At 35.3% G+C, this 16,283-nt stretch overlaps 1 protein-coding gene across 2 annotated transcripts in view; it reads left to right on the top strand.

Annotated features, from left to right (window-relative positions):
* Window positions 1-16,283, top strand: part of KCNN2 (potassium calcium-activated channel subfamily N member 2) — a 445,540-nt gene that overhangs the window by 113,048 nt on the left and 316,209 nt on the right. For both annotated transcript variants that reach the window (XM_059061877.2, XM_067031464.1), the window contains exon 4: window positions 3,095-3,175. The gene's annotated coding sequence lies outside the window, so the exon portion shown is untranslated. The remainder of the gene's footprint in view (window positions 1-3,094; window positions 3,176-16,283) is intronic.

The raw sequence follows: 16,283 nt of genomic DNA on the forward strand, positions 1-16,283 counted from the left end.
AGCTCCTATTCATGCACAGAGATATTTACCCTTTTTCAAGGTAAATCCCTCCAGGTCCAGAATCTCTCTCTCCCCGATGAGCAGTCTTCTCCATTTTCTTTCTTCTTCCTTCAAAATAAAGGCCTTTTGAAAAATAGACTTGTGGTCTTTGTAAAACAGCATATGTTATTACCCATCTTCAGAATCCTGCCCATTTTAGATAAGCCTGTCTTAAACTTAGATGCCTTTGCAGTTTTAATGCATGACATTGTTTCTCATTCAGCCCTGAAATACAATAAACCTAACCTTAAATGTCACACCTTTTGCATCCTTCCTATTCACTACCCATCCCCCACTACCAAGGAAGAAAATGAAGATAATAATCATGCTAAAATAAATCAGTAAAATGTTCTTTACATTTTTGTCAGCCTTTAAATAAGAAATACAGACTTTTTGATGTGTGTGTCTTATGACTTCTACAGAGGCTCATATTTTTCCATAACTTAAATATTGTAATATAGGTGGAAAGTGGTCAAATGATAGTTCCATAAACTATATGCTAACAATTGCCTTCCACTTTGATCTGATTTGCTTCATCTGATGGTAGAATGTGTCCAATGAAGATAGATGAATTAACATATAGCACAGCTGTATAGTCATGTTACAGTTTCTCCTGAAATGTATGTGGTCAAACACGTTGAAGATAGTTTCTATGGAAGCACAATAACTTTCAAAGCTTTTAGAAGATTATCAGAAACTGTAGATGAAAAATTTCAGATACAATCACCCTTTCCCTCTCCAAAGCCTGATCTCTGTTTATTTCCATGCAATAAGAACCTCTTAAATGCATAACCTTTTCACTTCAATTCATGTAGTGTTTTGGGAGGGCCCTGTTGGTTTTATGGAACAGTATTCTTTTGAAAAATTTAAGTGCTTCCTTTTAACAATTCCAAGAGTACAGCAGTTAATTTCCCATTGCATTTTATCTCACTCTAAAATGTAGATTAGTCATGGAGTTAGGGTTTCATTTGTCTTTTTGTTAAGAAGGTCACATCATGTGGTTGTATTAAACTTTGGTTGTACTTTGATGTTCTGGGTTGATGTATTTTCTGAGTTAGGACCAGAATTACTTGGCAAATGAATTATCTTTCCTGCTTTCTTTTTTTCTATGACCTTCCATCTTCTCTAATTCTGGTAGTAGTTTAAGAGGGAGTATGGAAGTGGTTTAGCCCTTGGAGACTGAAAGCAAAAACAGTAACATCTGTAGGTTTGTTGAGATTCCTCCAGGACAATTCATCTGAAAGAACATAGACTTAAGGATAACTGTTTTAGTTATCCATTGCTGTGTAACAAATTGCCCCCCAAATTTAGCAATTTGAAACATTAAACATTTATTATCTCACAGTTTCTAAGGGGCAGAAATCTGGCCATGGCTGAACCAGATGGTTCTGGCTCAGGTTCTCTCACAAAGTTTTAGGGAAGCTGTTGGCTGGGACTGTGGTTCTCATCACTCACCTGGAGCTGTTGAGTCTGTGTGCATGATCACTGCAGTGGATATTGGCATGCCTCACTTCTTTGCTGGCTGTTGGCTGGAGGCTTTGGTTTCATGTGTGCATCTCCACAGGGTTGATCACAACCTGGGAACTTGCTTTTCCCAAAGTGATATGAGTGAGAGGGAGGAGGAAAAAAGACCGTGCCCAAGACAGAAGCCACAGTCTTTATAAAAATTTGTCCTTTTCCTCTAGGTTGTCCATTTTGTTGGCATATAGTTGCTCATATTAGTCTCTTACAATCCTTTGTATTTCTGTTGTGTTGGTTGTAACTTCTCTGTTTTCATTTCTGATTTTACTGATTTGGGCCCTCTCTCTTTTTTTCTTGGTGAGTCTGGCTAAAGGTTTATCAATTTTATCTTTTCAAAACTGGCTTTTAGTTTCATTGATCTTTCTATTATTTTTTTAATCTCTATTTCATTTGGTTTTCAATGATAGTTAGGTCTTAGACATGGTCTAATAGATTTCAGTTCAGTGTTCTTCCACCAGATCACATTGCTCACTTCCTTTTCTCTGTCCTTATATCTATAGCATTCTAAGTTACTTCAGTGTTTCAGTTTGTTCCTGTGGATTGTAAAGGTGCAGAGCTCATGTTTACTACAAAAGACTCAGAGTAGCATAGTTGTCTAAAAACAATGCCTAGCTGATAAATAAATGCTGTAAATGATCAGCACTGCCCAAGAACCTTTGGAAATGCTTTGATTGATGAGGAATTCAGAAGTGATGACATAACTGGCAAAACCCCCAAATGTTACCAGATTGGTAACAATGCTGATAAATTCTACAAGTGCAAATAAAACAACTGAGCCAGATCAAAATATCATAAAAATATCTGTGGAAATAAAAGTGGAACTGAAAGATTTTTTTAATTTCAAATTCTACAATCACGGACAAACTATATGCCATTTTTTTCAGAATTATTGAGAAAAGTTTGTAATGCCCAGTATGAGTTATTCTTTAGAATATTATTATAGTATGGCCCTATGCTGTGACATTTTTATCCAATTTGCCTTGACTACAAGGTTAAGAATCCTTGCTTATATTTAAGAATATGTGCTGATGCTTTAAAAATTAAGTCAAAATAACTAGCTAATGAAGTTCTAGCAATTCCCTTTTGTTTAAAGGTTAATTGAGATAAATGATGGACAATGCTTACCATTCTCCTATCTCCATCTCCATTACCATTCAAGATAGGCACTAAAATAATGTTAGGTATCTGACCCCCTTCTCCTTACCATACTAACCATAATTTCTGAGATTTCAGATTATCCTTAAAATGACTGTTTTTGGAATTGATTTTGTAATAGGTGTAATTTTATTGAATTTAAGGGATTTTTGGTTTTATAACATGTCTGTGCATTATTTAGCAACAATCATTATAACTCACTTGTTTACAACAGAAAATTATAAGGAAGCATAAATCTACTAGTCTAGCCAGGCCGTTTGCACTACTTTAATTGAATGCTGCAATATAAGCCTTTATTTCAGTTTTTTAGAAAGATTGGTGGTTTATGACAAATAAGTACGGCTCTTAATTCTCATGAGCATCTTGTACTGTTTTCTAGGTGATTCAGGATGCTGAAGTTAAAAAAGGAAAAAAGAAAGAAGGGAAAACATGAAACAGTGGAAAAAGCAGAGGACTAGGAGTAAGTAGAATTAAACTCAAGGCCTGCTCTAACATTATCTACATGTATGTTTCCTAGTGCAAGTTATTTAACCTTTCTTGGTCTAAATATCCTCTTCCAAAATAATGTTAAGAGTAATTATTAGGTGTAAGATTCTATTCATCTTTATATGTGAATATTATTATAGACCATATGGCAGTCTTGAAATATAAGATAGTAATTAATTCAGTAGGGAAATGAGACTTGCATTTTATCTATCAACAAAATGTGGATGATTGCTCAAAATTCAAGGAATTTGACTAATGGCAAGGAGGGGCCAAAGCAGAAGGACCATGTTAAAATGTGCTCATCAGCTAGTCTGGGTAAAACATTTTGTTTGACTTGGTTGAAGACTGTCTTGTTGGGAGCAGGCTGAAATATAATGGTGACTGCATTAAGGAGACAATTGGAAATTTAAAATTTTGCTTTGTATAGTCAAAGTTCAGATGAACTCTGTAGCTGAGACCAAAGTTTTTAGAGCAGAATGAGAGCAGCCTGATGTATACTGTTCATTTCTCTGTATTTTTCATGTGGCTGATTAATTATTTAATTTCTAGCAAATGTAAATGTCAGTTTCCTTCCTCTTTCCTTTGACTAAGGAATTGTGGAATGTCTGCAATCTTAGACGCCATCTGTTAGTGGAAAAGTACAGTCTAGTTTTATGACAAAATACACTAAATAAATACATGTTTATAAACGTTTTCTGCCTCACAATTTGATGTCATCAGATAGTCCTGGTAATTTGGCTACAGTATGACAACCCCCAAAAATACAGATGAAAAAGTGCTGGATTGTATTTGATAGTACTTACAAAAGTATATCCTCACATTAATGCATCAAAAATTGGAATAAAGAGCTTAGAAAAGGGTGAAAACAGTCACTGAGAGAGAAAAATGAAGTGCAATTTTCTGGTCTATATGAAAGAGTGAGCTAATATACGAAATATCATTCATACTGGATAAAATATAATCAATCGGTAAGTTTGAGCTTAAAAGCAAAAAGGGGAAGGTCCCAGATACAAAAATTAATGCAAAGCTGGGAAGATGCTTTTGTACTAAAGTTGAAAGTCTACAAAGGATAATTAATATCAGTTTTAGGACCTACTGTATAACTTAATTTTGAAAGCATAAATGAAGTGTACAATTCATTTGGAAATTATAAATGATAAAAATTGACTTGAGAAGAAATAAACTATAAAGCGCTAAAGATTTTGATCCAGTTGCCCTTTCCCCTCCCCCATCAAGACACCAGGCCCAGATGGTATTACAGAATATATTAAATAATCCTTCAAGGGACAGATGATTTTTATTTTGTGCAAGCTGTCACAGAGAAAGAAACTAGAACTACCCACCCAGTTATTAAGCTCATATAACTATAATACCAAACTTGATAGAAAAAGGTAATAAAATCACAAGAGCCTCCATATGAACATTGATGCAGAAGTTCAAAATATAGTGTTGGTACATCCATCATTAAAAATGTTTAAAATTAGATATATTATCATTTATTAGGGTTTGTCTCAGGAAGGCAGAAATGTTTAACATTACAAAAATCTAATGTGGTGAGTTTTTAATATTCATGTTCATTAATTTTATACTGAATGGCCTATGAGGCATTCTGAATGAGAGATAGATTTATTATTAGTTGTCTTCAGTAAATAATAAGCACATCACTTCTCCTACCCCTTTCATTCCAGGCCTTACCCTTGTTTTAACACAATGAAAGCCAGGTGGACAAACCTACATGAGTAGCCTGACACTCCATAGGCGAGGGTTGGAGAACAAAGAATTTAATCTTTTTTATATAGAGGAAAGAGACAGCCACCTCTTTGCCTCGTGAAAGAGAAGAAACACATGTATTTTTACTTATTTGAGAGGGGATAGAAATGACCCTGCGTTCTCAGTCTAACCTTTTGAAATGTAAATATATTTTTCCAAGGGCCTGATAAATGGCTGGTGTCTCTGGCTTTTAAAACCTGGAGATGTGTTCAAGGTCTGGCGTTTATATTATCTGAAATATAAATACGTAGGGAAGTAGGGCTTCAGACATCCTGGCACCTTAGGGACCTAGACCAGTCTATAACCATTTGACCCTCTTGATTCCTTTAGATCAGAGCAATTAACTAGGCAAATGGCCACAGATGTATTTCTTTTCTTTTTTAACATCTTTATTGGAGTATGACTGTTTTACAATAGTGGATTAGTTTCTCCTTTATAACAAAGTGAATCAGTTATACATATACATATGTTCCCATATCTCTTCCCTCTTACGTCTCCCTTCCTCCCACCCTCCCTATCCCACCCCTCTAGGTGGTCCCAAAGCACAGAGGTGATCTCCCTGTGCTATGCAGCAGCTTCCCACTAGCTATCTAATTTACATGTGGTAGTGTATATATGTCCCTGCCACTCTCTCACTTTGTCACATCTTACCCTTCCTCCTCCCCATATCCTCAAGTCCATGCTCTAGTAGGTCTGTGTTTTATTCCCGTCCTATCACTAATCTCTTCATGACATTTTTTTTTCTTAGATTCCATATATATGTGTTAGCATATGGTATTTGTTTTTCTCCTTCAGACTTACTTCACTCTGTATGACAGGCTCCAGGTCTATCCACCTCATTACAAATAAGTCAGTTTCATTTCATTTTATGGCTGAGTAATATTCCATTGTATATATGTGCTACATCTTCTTTATCCATTCATCTGTCGATGGACACTTAGGTTGCTTCCATGTCCTGGCTATCGTAAATAGAGATGCAATGAACATCTTGGTACATGACTCTTTTTGAATTATGGTTTTCTCAGGGTATATGCCCAGTAGTGGGATTGCGGGGTCGTATGGTAGTTCTATTTGTAGTTTTTTAAGGAATCTCCATACTGTTCTCCATAGTGGCTGTATCAATTTCCATTCCCACCAGCAGTGCAAGAGTGTTCCCTTTTCTCCACACCCTCTCCAGCATTTATTGTTTCTAGAGTTTTTGATGATGGCCATTCTGACCGGTGTGAGATGATATCTCATTGTAGTTTTGATTTGCATTTCTCTAATGATTAATGATGTTGAGCATTCTTTCATGTGTTTATTGGCAATCTGTATATCTTCTTTGGAGAAATGTCTGTTTAAGTCTTCTGCCCATTTTTGGACTGGGTTTTTTGTTTTTTTGTTATTGAGCTGCATGAGTTGCTTATAAATTTTGGATATTAATCCTTTGTCAGTTGCTTCATTTGCAAATATTTTCTCCCATTCTGAGGGTTGTCTTTTGGTCTTGTTTATGGTATCCTTTGCTGTGCAAAAGCTTTTAAGTTTCATTAGGTCCCATTTGTTTATTTGTGTTTCCATTTCTCTAGGAGATGGGTCAAAAAGGATCTTGCTGTGATTTATGTCATAGAGGGTTCTGCCTATGTTTTCCTCTAAGAGTTTGATAGTGTCTGGCCTTACATTTAGGTCTTTAACCCATTTTGAGTTTATTTTTGTGTGGTGTTAGGGAGTGTTCTAATTTCATACTTTTACATGTAGCTGTCCAGTTTTCCCAGCACCACTTTAGTGAAGAGGCTGTCTTTTCTCCACTGTATATCCTTCCCTCCTAGATGTATTTCTTATAGCATGTTTCTACAGACAGTGATGGCAAACATTATCTTTATACCATTATACATTCCTGTGTCTCAGAACACTAGGACATTAATAATAAGCCAGTATAAAAGTTCTACTGTAAGTCTTAAACAATACAAAAGATAAGAATAATAAAAATATACAAGGATTAATAAAAAGACAATCCTGGTTATAGATTGTACTCTAAACAGTGTGTACACAGAACATTCAAGGTACCATACAAAGAAATTATTAATACTAATAAAAAATATAGCAAGTTTGAATGCAAGATCCATATATAAAACTTGACAGAATCCCAATGCTGTAACAGATTGAAAGTGAATTTGTACAATAAAATTTTGTTATAGTAAAAAAAAAAGAAAAATAGTAACTAGGAATTAACCTTATGAAAACTATCTAAGTTCATCGTGTGGAAAATTAAAATATTTAGTTGGAAAAAAGAAGACAAAGAGGGGGGACAGATATAAAAGGCTTATGAAGGTCAGACTCAGTCTTATGAGATCTCAATTCCCCCAATTCTGTGAACTCACTGCCTTTCTAATTCAAATCCTCAGGGATCTTTTGCAGAATTTGGAAAGCTAATTCCAAAAGTCATATGAAAAAGTGAAGGTCTTAGGAAGTGAGGAAAATTTTGAACAAGAAAGAAAATTTCTTCTATCAAAAATCAAAAAGTAAATAAACTTAGTCAGGGTTGGGAGTGGGAAGAAGAAAAAGAAGAAGGAGAGGAAGATAGTGAAGGTAAAGGTGAAGGAGAAGAGGATCATTACAGTGAATTGGCTCACGCAATTATGGAGGCTGAGAAGTCCCAAGATTTGCAGTTAGCAAGCTAGAAACCTAGGAGAGGCAGTGGTGTAGTTCCATTCAGCATCCAAAGGCCTGAGAAACAAGAGAGCTGATGGTGTAAGTTCCAGTCTCAGCACAGGAAAAGATGGATGCCCAGCTCATGCAGTCAGGCAGAAGAAATTCCTTTTTATGCAGCCTTTTTGGCCTATTCAGGTCTTCAGTTGCTTGGGTGAGGGCCACCCACATTAGGAAGGGCAATCGGCTTAACCTATTTTACCAGTTCATATGTTAATCTTGTGTGAAAACACTCTCATATATACATCTACAACAGTGTTTGACCAGTTGTCTGCATGCCCTGCACGGCTTAGTCAAATTGATACATAAAATTAACCATTACAATAGCTAGTTGTATATTTTACTTACTATATACGAGACACTATTCTAAGCACTCTGGGTATGTTAATTTAATTTAATTCTCACAGCAATCTATGAAATAGGTACAATTTTATCTACATTTTATTCATGAAACTGAGGCTCACTGTGATTAAAAACCTAAATATTTATTCTAGTGGTATAGAATAGACAGCTCAGAAAGACACCCACAGGTATGTGGAATCTTGGAGTAAGTTGAAGGTAGCACTGCCAATCAGTTGGGGATAAGATGGTGTTGAGATGATTGCTTATCCTTAATGAAAATTTACTATTTGGGGTCACAGCACACACACAACAAATTCCATATGAATTAAAAATCTCAAAGTGAAAACAGAAGTTCAAAGACCTAACAAAAAATGTGGAAAAATATCTTCACAACATAATAGGGAAGGAATTCTCTGAAACAAGATGCTAAAAAAAAAATTGTTAATTTACATCAAAATATAAAACATCTATAGCCACTATACCCTATATGTTTAACAGTTGCTTCTCCCCTGCCAAGCATTGCTAATCACTTTAATATATTAACTCAGTTAAGCTTCACAAAACAAGCTGAAGATGTACATACCAATGACCTAGCAATTCTGCTTGTAGGAAGATACATTAGAGAAATTCTTGCATATCTTCACGCTGTTCTGCTTGTAATCACCCCAAATTGAAAGCAAACTAAATATACCATCAGGAATCAAACTGTCAAATAGATATATAATAGTGGCATATTCATATAATTGAACATTTTCAGATTAATGAACTTTGTATAACTCATCATAGATACAGCCCCCAAAATAATGTTGAGTGAAAAAAAAGTTGTGGAGCCATACATAGGTATAATATCATTATCTACTTTTCTAAACAAACACTACTTTGCATATTGTTTGATAATATGTAAATTTTTAAAAGTATAGAAATACATAAGAAAATTTAAACAATATATAGTGAGCTTCTACTGTATCTTTAATATTTTTTTAAATTGAGAATAAATATCAAATGTTAACATGTATTAATTCTGGGTGATGAATATATAGATATTACCATCTTTATTTATAGTTTTGAAATATGTAATACTAATTGAAATCAAATAAGAGGTAAAAAATTTTACCAAAGAGACGGAGTGGAGTAGTCATGGTATTTTTATACGCTTGCAGTGATTTTGATTGGATATTGACTAGAGAAGGATGATAGGTTAAAAGAAGGAGAAAGCTGTCATTCTTCACACTCCCCTTCTACATCCATGGAACCTAAGATTATTGGCTCTCAGAGTAGATGATCAGACTATTTTAGGATGAAATTATAAAGCTAAAAAAACAGTTCTGACAGAGATTACAGATTGGAGCTGAGAAGTTCCAAACAGATCCATGGTGGCAGTCCTTGATTATTTTAGGTATGAACATGTCAAGACATAGATGTAAAGAACTGAGCAGAGTATCTGCCACATTATAAATGTTTAGTAAATGTTAGTAATTATTATTATTACTACTACTACTACTACTACTATGTGACTTGACTTATTGGTATACTTGAACTTTATTTTTCAGTGTGTACGTAAGGTATAAAGCCTCTATAAGTCTTCGGAGGTTGGGCCAAGTGTGAAGATCAAGAGTTAGAAGAGTTTAGAAATGACTGTTAGAGATGTTACCTCCCTGCCAGCAACAATCTATTATTTAATAGGAATTTGTTCTTTCACCTAAAGCATCCCCCTACCTTATTTATAGCTCAGTGTCTGCCTGCAATAACTAAGGAACTTAAGCCTCTAAAAGCAAAGATACTTCTCTAACTGCTCCACATTGCCCTGCTGTTGTTGCAATTCTATAGTTTCTGACAAGAGCCATTCATAGTTAAGAGATTTGCCTCAACCTAACAAACTTTTATGTAGTGTAAGGTATGTGGGAAGAAGTGGTTCACTTAATTAATCCAAAAAATTACAGTTTGGGTCCTGAGCATCTACAAATGAAACAGAGATGAGGCTATGGATAATTGATAATGTCTGTTTCAGCTGGGCTAATACAGCAGTCAGCACAGGAATGTTAACACTATTAATAGATTCAGAACTACAAGGTAATCTACCATTACCTGGCTTGTTGGCCAGGAATGGAGGAGAATTAAGCAATGTGATGGGAAGACCATATTATGTGAGTTTAAAGGATTTCTTTTAACCTAGGAACACTGTGCATTTCTGTTTGAAGGAGGTAAGCAAGGAGCTCTGAGGCATTGCCCCGGAAGGCTGGCTGTCTGGACAGGTCACCAAAGGCTTTCCTTGGGCCATTCACCACAGCTCAGAAACTGGTCTTCAGTGTTTTAAACTGTGAAACCTGATTGGTTTATTAATGTTATGAGAATGGATCTGCCTCTCAGGGGTGGACTCACCTTTAACTAAACACACAGAGACTAAGGTACACAAGTCAGAATGTAGGGCTATTGATTTACAGTGACCTGAATGCTCAGGTCGGCCTGATCAGCACATTTTCACCTTACTGGAAAGGCTCATGGAGAGTTTACTAGCCAAACAAACGATAATGCTTCTGTCCTGCTTAGCCAAGATCTCAGGACATTGCTTTGACAGACACTACCAGCTTTTCCTTCTGAATTTATTTACTCAGGCTTCCACATTTGATGAATTCTGTTATAGTCACATAACTAAATCACCCTCACATTCCATGTCTACCTCCTTGAGGTCACCCGCACATCATGTTGATTGAATTTTTTGGTTGCTCTCTAATGCTTTAGTTATACATTATAAGTCATCGCTTGGTTTACCCCCCAAGTGAGAAATCACACTCTTTAGGGTAGGTTTTGCTAGTTTAACTCTGAGGACACCCACCCTTATTTCTGAGTTCTCGGGGACTACTTGCTTTCCACATATGTGTGGACATTAGCTTTGCCTTTTCTCATTCCCCTGTGTTTCTGAGACCTTCAGGTGTCATGGAAGTACCATTTCTCTTCTGTTTCTTTGAGGAAGATTTCACAGGGTGGCTCCAGTAGAGATGCCTCAGGGTCATCAGGGGTGAGAATCTATGACCTTATATTTTTGAGAGGTCCAGTCAGAAAGTGTCATCATTTGGGAGTCCCTGAAGGGAACAGGTTCTTGAAGCCATTACCCAGGGTCATATGTTAGCCTGGGAATAATCTTCACATGGCTCAGGGAAGTTCTTAAATGTTTACATCGTGAGAAATGAAATATAAAGAACTCAAATCACCCTATATTATGTCCACAGTGGCTATGTATTTTTAATGATTTGTTTACTCGAGGCTACAAAATTGAGCTACAAAGTCCTCTAAAAATACCTGCTGCTGTAGGCTCTTCCAAAATTTGCCCAAAGCCTTCCTCACCTACTATCCCAATCTTCATCTCTTGGAGCTTCTCCCTCTCTTCCCAGCCTTTTCAATTGCCAACTGATTGTCCAGATATTTCACTAATCAACTTGGTCCCTTGGATTAGAGTTGCCATATTTAGCAAACATAAATACAAATAAAGATACCAAATTAGCAAATAAAAATATGTCCATGCAAAATTTGGGGCATCCTTAAACTAAAAAAGAATGTTAGTTGTTTATCTGAAATTCAGATTTAACTGGGTGTCCCATTTTTGTTTTTTTTTAATCTGGCAACCCTACTTCAGATCCTTCCCCTGTCATCCAGCTTCTCAAATGCCTCAACTCCATGACCAACTACATTTTCTGAGATTTTACACTGAGCTCAGCTCAGTCTCTGGGCCTTTGTGTCCTCGGAAGAAGGAGCTGGATTTGTTTTGCTCAACTATGCCCTCATGTTTTACTCTCACATTGCTAGAGAATTGTCTCTAGGCAAATTGAAACAGGTTATGCTAAGAATACATCATGAGTACTGAGACACTTACTCAGTACTGACACTCCTTATCTGTTTTCTCTTGCCCCAAATTCTTCAACTCATCCCACTCCCCAGAGGGAGAACCCAAACCTTCATCAGGTAATTGTGTTCCAGCACAACAAGGCAATCCTTTGAGTTAGTGCTGTGCAGATCCCACTCTTAATATCTCCTTGGCTGATGAAAAAGAGCTATATAAAATAGACTGAGATTCGTCCACAATAAAACTATAACCAGAGAAATTTATTCAGAAATATGTGTTTTGTTCTGTTGGTTTGTGTGTGCGTGTGTGTGTGGGGGGAGGGTTATTTCTTTTGTCCACAGTGATGGTAAATAAACTTATTCCTTTGAAGTTTTGTGAATCAGTTCCTAAATGTTGAATAATACCCTCTTTTGCAACCAGTCTCTCTGCTTCGGGACTGTCCCTGTCCCAGGATTCAAGCTCTGGAAACACAGAAATGAGAAAAGATATTTGTTTTCAGAATGAGTGCAGCCTGTAAATGTGTGTGATTTTATACTTAAAAATTTTTAAACAGCTTTATTGAGATATAATTCACATGCTATACCATTCATCCATTTAAAGTGTAAAATTCAATGTTTTTTAGTATATCCACAGGGTTATGCATCCATCACACAATATGATTTTAGATTTTAGAACACTTTCATCTCCCCAGAAGGAACCCTTATCCATTACCAATCACTCCGCATTTCTCCCATTTTCCCACTTCCCCTACTCTAGGCAACCACTAATTTAGTTTCAGTCTCTATAGATTTGTCTATTCTGGATATTTCTTATAAATGGAATCATACAATATGAGGCCTTCTGTAACTGGCTTCTTTCCCTTAACATGTTTTCCAAGTTTCATTTCTGTTGTAGCATGTGTCAGTTATTTTATCTCCTTTAATGGCTGAATAATACTCCATTGTATGAATATAACTCATTTTTATCCATTCCTTTGTTGATGGACACTTTTTGGTTTGTGTGAGTGACACTACTATGAACATTCATGTACAAGTTTTTGTAGGAACATATGCCATATGTTTTCATTTCTCTTGCGTTGATACCTGGGAGTGGAATGGTAATTCTGTGTTTAACCATTTAAAGAACTGCTGAATTGTTTACCAATGTGACTGCATCATTTTACATTCCTACCAACATAGGAGGTTGCCAATTTCTCTACATATTTACCAATGCTTAATATTGTCTTTCTTTTTTATTATAGCCATCCTAGTAAAGTGAAGTGGTATCTCATTGTGGTTTTGATTTACATTTCTCTGATGGTGACTGATGGGGAACATTTTTTCATAAGTTTATTGGCTGTTTGTATATCTTTTTTAGTGAAATGTCCATTCAGATCCTTTCCCCATTTTAAAATTGAGTTGTCTTTTTAGTATTAAATTTCATTTTATATATTCTAAATATAAATCTTTTATCAGATATATTTTTTGTGAATGTTTTCTCCTATTCATTGGGTTCTCATTGCACTTTCTTGTTATTATTTGCAGCTTAAAAGTTTTAAATTTTGATATAATGTCTTTTTTTTTCTTTTTGTCACTTGTGTTTTCGAAGTCATATAGAAGAATACATTACCTAACCCAAAGTAGTAATTCCTTGTTTTCTTCTAAGAATTTATAATTTTAGGTCTTACATTTAGATCTGTGATCCATTTTTAGTTAACTTTTGTATATAATGTGAGGAAGGAGCCTAATTACATTCTTTTGCATGTGGCTATCCTGTTCTTCCAGCACCACTTATCGAGACTATTCTTTCTCCATTCAGTTGTCTTGGCATCCTTGTGCAAAATCAGTTGACCATAACATAAGGGTTTATTTTTGTACTCTCAATTCTGCTTCATTGATCTATATGTCTATATTCCTGGGAGTGACACGTTTGTATTAATACTGGAACTCTGTAGTTAAGTTTTGAAATAAAAAAGTATGAGTACTTCAACTGTGTTCTTACCTTTCCAAAATTGTTTTAACTCTTTTGGGTTTCTTGTATTTACATATGAATTTTAAGATTAGTCTATCCATTTCTGCAAAAAAAAAAAAAAAAAAAAAAGCCAGCTGGAATCTTAATATGATTGCATTGAACCTTTTAATCAATTTGAGAAGTATCGACAGCAGTATTTTGTTTTCTGATCCATGAACATGAGCTGTCTGTTCATTTATTTAGAACTTCTTCAATTTCTTTTAATGATGTTTTATAGTTTTAAGGTATGTTTTGCCCTTCTTTTTAGAATGCATATCTAAGAATTTTTTTTTCTCTTTGATGCCATTATAAATGAAATTGGTTTCTTAATCTTATTTTTGGAATTTTTATTGCTGGTGTATAAAAATTTACCAGATTTTTGTAATTTATCATTTACCTCAGAATTTTGCTGAACTTGTTTATTAGTTATAATAATATTTCAGTTGAGTCCTGAGTATTTTCTATGTACAAGATCATGTCATATATGAATAGAGACAGTTTCATCTCTTCCTTTTCGATCTAGATGTCTTCTGTTTCTTTCTGCTGGCTAACTACCATGACTAACACCTCTAGTACAATGTACTTTTATTGTCTATTTCATTTATTTCTGCTCTAGTCATTATTTCTTTCCTTCTGCTTGGTTTGTATTTGGTTTACTCTTATTTTTCTAGTTTCTTAGGATGGAACATGAGGTTATTCATTGAGATCTTTCTTCTTTGTTAATGTAGGCATTTACCAGTATAAGTTTAACTCTGAGCATTGATTTAGTTGCGTCCCAGAAGTTTTGTTTTGTTTCATTTTCATTTATTCATTCATATTTTCTAATATCCCTTATGATTTCTTTTTTTGTCAGTTGGCTATTAGTATGTTTAACTTCTAGATATTTGTCAACTTCTCAAATTTCTTTCAGTTATTGATTTCTGATTTAATTCCCATGTAGTCTGAAAACGTATATTCTATTATTTCAATTATATTAGATTAATCTATCTAAAGGTTTGTTTTATGGCTTAGTACTTTGTCTACTCTGAAAAATGTTGTGTGTGCTTGAGAAGAATGTGTATTCTATTGTTTAGTGAAGTTTTCTAGAGAGATTTTTTACTTCTAGTTGGTTTATGGAATTATCTAAGTCTTTTACTTCCTGTTGATCTTCTGCCAGGTTGTTCTACCCATTATTGAGGTATTAAAGTCTTCAACTATTATTGTTGAATTGCCTATTTTTCCCTACAATTCTGTCAGTTTTGCCTCTTTTCACATTGCCTCTCTCAGTGCGGAACTTCCATCCTATGAGTGAGTGGGGACGGAGGTGATCAGGGCCCAGTATTCTCAGCCTATAGCACTGGGGATAAGGCTTCTACACTACAAGTTGTAGCTGGATGGGGAAATAAAGACCTAGTCCTTTTGGTCTCACCTGCAATGTGGGGCTTGCAGGAGAGCGAGACGAGCAATGCATAAGCCTACGTTTTCTGTTGTGAAGTTGTGATTTCAAACTGGGAGCTGTAGGGAGGGGGAGCTCTTGTCTTCTTGGTTGCACAAGCCTGGGATAGAGTTTTCTGGGAGCTAGGGAATGGGTGTAATGGACTGGGTTATGGATCAAATGCCAAACTCTCAGTCTTCTTACTGAGATTTAGTGTATTTTCTTGAATGAATGTTTCTCCATTTGTTATGTGCATTTAGGGCAATTTTCAGGGAATATGAATGATTAATGATTTTTTTTTAAAGTAATTTGCTCCTGTTAAATTGTTGTTTTCCTTGGGAAAGAGTCTGCCCTGGTCCTTACTCCTTCATTCCCAAAGTTCATGCCCCTCTTTTTGAAGATTCTGAAATATAATTATTTTTTCCTTCCTTATATTTCCTCCCCCACTTTTGGTTTATTTTATTAATTATTTTATAAGGAGATAACTTCAGTATTAATAACATGAAATTTTAGAAGGTTTATTCAATAAATAGTTTCTTCTCTGTGGGATCTGTATCTGCTATTTCTTAGCCAATTCATGAACACAGCTGGCTTTATTGAGATTTATGAGTTTGAGTCTGATAGAAATCATAGATAATATAACATTGAATCTGTTCTGTTTCCTATAAAACACAGATGTACTACAGTCAGTGAGCTTCTTCATGGAGCACTGTGGGGACCGAATCTTAGAACTTTATCCAGGCAAATCATCACATCCTTCAGTTTGCTTGTGCAATGTCTTGTTACATGGCATTAAATTTCAGGCCAAACCTGGAATTGGTCTCTGATTCTTATGTGGATTTAAGATTGGAGCTACAGTATTACCCCCAATCCAGACATAGTGTACATCTTTATAATTTTAATAGCTTACCAATTATATTTCCCCCTAGTAGCCATGGATCCTGTAGTCCTGGTATAATTCAAATTAAGGCAGAAATCATTTGCGTGACAAAATGGATTTCATTGGACACAAGGCTTTCCCCATATCATGAGAATCAAGCACAG

Source organism: Kogia breviceps, chromosome 4, assembly GCF_026419965.1.
Source record: "Kogia breviceps isolate mKogBre1 chromosome 4, mKogBre1 haplotype 1, whole genome shotgun sequence".
In the NCBI taxonomy this organism is placed as follows: domain Eukaryota; kingdom Metazoa; phylum Chordata; class Mammalia; order Artiodactyla; family Physeteridae; genus Kogia; species Kogia breviceps.